Consider the following 4,129-nt stretch of genomic DNA (forward strand, 5'->3'; position numbering starts at 1 on the left):
AATTTCTGTAGTTGGCAATTGTGAGGGGAGGCAAAAAGATCTATGTCTGGGCGTCCCCATTTCCTTGTTATCATGCTGAACACCTGTGGATTTAGTCTCCATTCGTGAGGATTCATGAGATTTCTGCTTAGTTCGTCTGCCAGTGTATTTTTTGTTCCTGGCAGGAATTGTGCCTGCAGATGTACTTGATAGGTCAGTGCTGTGTTCCACAAAGTCATGGCTTGCCTGCATAGGGGGTAGGAATGTGTGCCCCCTTGCTTATGTAACATATAACTGTGGTATTGTCCATCTTTATTAGTAGTTGTCCTGGATGTAGTAGGTCCTTGAAAGCTGTCAGGGCATTCTGTATAGCTAGCATCTCTTTCTGATTGATGTGAAGATGCATTTGTTCCTTGGGCCACGTGCCCTGAATACATTTTCCTGCCATATGTGCCCCCCAGGCATAATCCGATGCATCCGTTGTTATTGTCTGCCTGGCTGTGGGTAAGGTGAAAGGCTGTCCCTTGTTGTGGTGACAGGCCTGGGACCACCATCGAAACTCCTGTTGTAGGTAGGGAATTAAAGTTATGATTGTCTCCAGGCTGTGGCAATGTTAAGTCCAAACACTTTTTAGATACCATTGTAGTTTCCTCATGTGCAGTCTTGCATATGGAATTAGTAAAATGCAGGACGCCATGAAGCCCAGGGCCTGCAGAATTTTTCTTGCAGGCAGCTGGGTCTTTGTTGCCATCATTTGAAAGTAATGAGTCAGTTGCCTTTATTTGTCTGGCGTGAGATAAGCCATCTGGGCAGTTGTATTTAAGCTTGCACCCAGGAATATTATCTCCTGAGAGGGCACTAGTTTTGATTTCTTTTCGTTTACTGTGTACCCTAGTCAAATTAGTAATCTTTTTACAAACGCCAGATGCTTTAGAAGAATGTCCTTGCTCTCTGCTTGAATAAGGCAGTCGTCCAGGTAGGGATATATTTGAATTCCTTTTTGTCTGCAAAATGCAATTACTGGTGCCAGGCATTTTGTGAAGACCCTGGGCGCAGTAGATAAGCCAAAGGGCAGTGCAGAGAATTGGTAATGCATTGAGCCTGCTATGAATCTGAGGTATCTTCTGCAAGACTGTCTGATTGGGACATGCAGGTATACCCTCCTTGAGGTCCAAAGTAACTAGCCAAGCCTTCTTGTCCAGCACGGGGAGAAGTTGCTGTAGTGTTAACATTTTGAATTTTGAAACATCCAGGAAAGTATTTAGGATTGACAGGTCCAGTATTGGTCTCCAGGCTTTGTCCTTTCTGGGTACTAAGAAAAGTCTTGAGTAAAATCCTTGCCCCTGTTCTTGCTGTGGTACTCTTTGAATAGCTCCCATGTCCATGAGAGCAGCAATTTGTTTTTGTGCCTCTGCCCATTGGTTTTGTGGCAGGTTCAGCATATCTTTTGATTTTGGAAGCGTGTGAAAGTGGAACCTGTAACCCTGAGAAACAATATTCAGTACCCATTTGTCCTGGGTGATTATGTGCCAATTTTTTGAGAAAAGTGCTAGCTTTCCCCCTAGGGGTGCTGCCAAAAGATAAGTGCTTGGCATCTGTAGTGGGAAGTCATTGGGACTGTTTCCTATAAGGTTGTGATTTGTCTTCTCCTCCTTTCGGGGCTTTAGCACCCCATTGTTTAGGTCTGTAGGAGGCTTGGGGCTGAGATCTGCCTCTTGGGTGTCTGTATCTGCCTCTTTGTGGCCTGTCTGACACCGGGAAGGACCAATTTTTTGTAGGCCAGTTTCTGCTAAACCTAGGTGGTTGAACCTGTAAGAAATCCTTTACTGTCTGCATTGATTTTGCTTTATCCTCCATTTTCTTTAACACCTCTTCTGCCTTAACACCAAACAAAATATGCTGTAGTGGAGCATCCAATAATTTTACTTTAACATGTTCAGGTAAACTTTGTTTTTTCAACCAAGCATGCCTTCGAATAACAGCCTGTAACTGCGGCTCTCCAAGAAGCCTCTAATGAATCAAAGCTACATTGCAGAGTATGCTTTCCCACTTGTTCAGCTGCATGCAATAAATCCTGCATTTCTTTACTGTCACGACTTTCTGAGTTTGAAACCATTTTCTGTTTTAGCAAGGACATGAGGTACTGTTGATATTTAAGCATGTGAAACTGGCAATTTAAAGCCCTTACAGCTAAAGTAGCAGAAGTGTAAACTTTTTTCCCCCATCTATCCAGAGCTCTGGAATCCCTATCCGAAGGAACAGGATTTTTAGCAGTGGAAGCCTTAACCCCTTTAGGACCCTGAGAAATTGTTTCTGGATCTGCAGCAGGGTTTTTGTGAAGAAATTTATGAGAGTCAGGGACCCTGTAGTACCTGTCTGGCTTGACTGGTGCAGGGGGTAGGGAATCAGGAGACATACTGGATTCAGAGAAAACATCATCAACAATATCAAGCACAGGGGGAATAGCCAGGGGCCTGTGCTGAGGCAATAAAAGAAAGTCTCTGAGCCTTTTCTTGGATTCTGAATAATCCTGGCTCTCCCAATGGAAATGCTCCCTCATGGTGTGCAGGGTTTCCCCAAAAGAATAATCCTCAGGCGGAGAGGCTGAAGGTATAGACTCTTCTGCATCAGAGTCCACATAGGGAGGGAGAGAATATCCCTGATCAGAAGAGGAATCAGAGGAAATAGAAACCTTGTCAGATGAATCATAATCAGTGTCTTGCATAGGCCTTTTGTCAGGAGGGGGATGGGAACCCCTGATTAAAGTAATTAGGTCTTCGGCCATTTTAAGCATCCATTTCTTTGGCATGGATGACTGTTCAGGAGAATGCTGTACTTGTTTCCTTGTCTTTAATGGTGTTTTTGACTTTGCCTTGGCAGCTGTGGTGGGCTTAATAGTAAGCTGTGAAGGTCTGAAAACACCCTCAGAAGCCGATGCCTGCTCAGCGGCTCCGGACCCATCTGAGGGGATAGTTTCCGCAGGCCCAATACCTTGAGTTTCCACAGGTAGTCTCCACGTGGCTGTCGGATATGGCTTAAGGCTCTGAGGTAGCGAGTGTCAGGGGCTGCGAAAGCGCCTGAGAACCGGCAAACTGGCGACTGGCCTAGAAGAGGCTTCGTCATCGGTTTTGGACCACGGATGCCTGTCCTTTTCTTTGTCTTTGCGTTTTTTATAAATTCCAGTCGTTGGTTGTTCCGACGGCATTATGTAATTAAACCTTCGGCCAAAATAATGTAAAGCAAAATCAAACCAACGTTTAATAGTGCATTTTTTGAATCTAGCACAAAACCGACAACTAGTAACGTCGTGGTCAGGGCCTAGGCAAGGAATACAGTAAGAGTGAAAGTCCTTATGAGGTATTTGCTTCCCACAAGAAATGCAATTATTAACTTTTACTGACATCGGTCTGGAGGAAGAAAAAGTCTCCCCAACGGGGTCCTTAGCTTTATTGAAGACTTCGGTTCTGAAACTCAATTTCGAAAATCTCAGAAGTCGGCCGACCGGCACTTGCGAACTGCTTTTGCTTCGGGCACAGCACAGCAAGAAAGACTGAAGAAAATGGCGTCGGTTGCAGCTTTTATACCCCTGGCGCACTGACGTCAGGGAAGAGGAGACAGCAACTGACGCTGGACCAAGACTTTGGAACTCGGGCTGACTGCGGGTCGCCTGCCAGCAGGATAACCCAAGTGTAATGACTGCAACAGTGAAACACGATGAACATCAAAAAAAATATTGGTGTTCTGGAGGAGTTGCAAACATATCTCAGTATGGTTTGCCCCAGAAACTGAAAATCCCCTCTGCAATTGCTGGATTCAGGGACCAGTCGTGAGGCAACAGGAGGTTCCTACTGAACATGTCCAGTGTAGTTCCTGCAACACAAGGTATATTGCCATCATCTCCAGGACATTTATGTGAAGACAAGCCTCTGAGTCTGACCAAAAAACATGGATTATTCTTCCCTCATAATGCCCCCATCCAAGACAGCATTTGTATGTGGTACTGTTCCTACTGAGGAGAGGACATGAAAAGGCCTGCTTGCACATGTCAGAGGATAGTGAAGCCACTAGTTTAGATGAGTTCTGCGTGACTGAATCAGCCTGATGGATTGAGACAGAGAGTTGTATTTCTGAGACCATTGTGACTGGAGTA

Source organism: Protopterus annectens, chromosome 7.part0 (genome assembly GCF_019279795.1).
Source record: "Protopterus annectens isolate FY-2018-M chromosome 7.part0, PAN1.0, whole genome shotgun sequence".
In the NCBI taxonomy this organism is placed as follows: Eukaryota; Metazoa; Chordata; order Ceratodontiformes; family Protopteridae; genus Protopterus; species Protopterus annectens.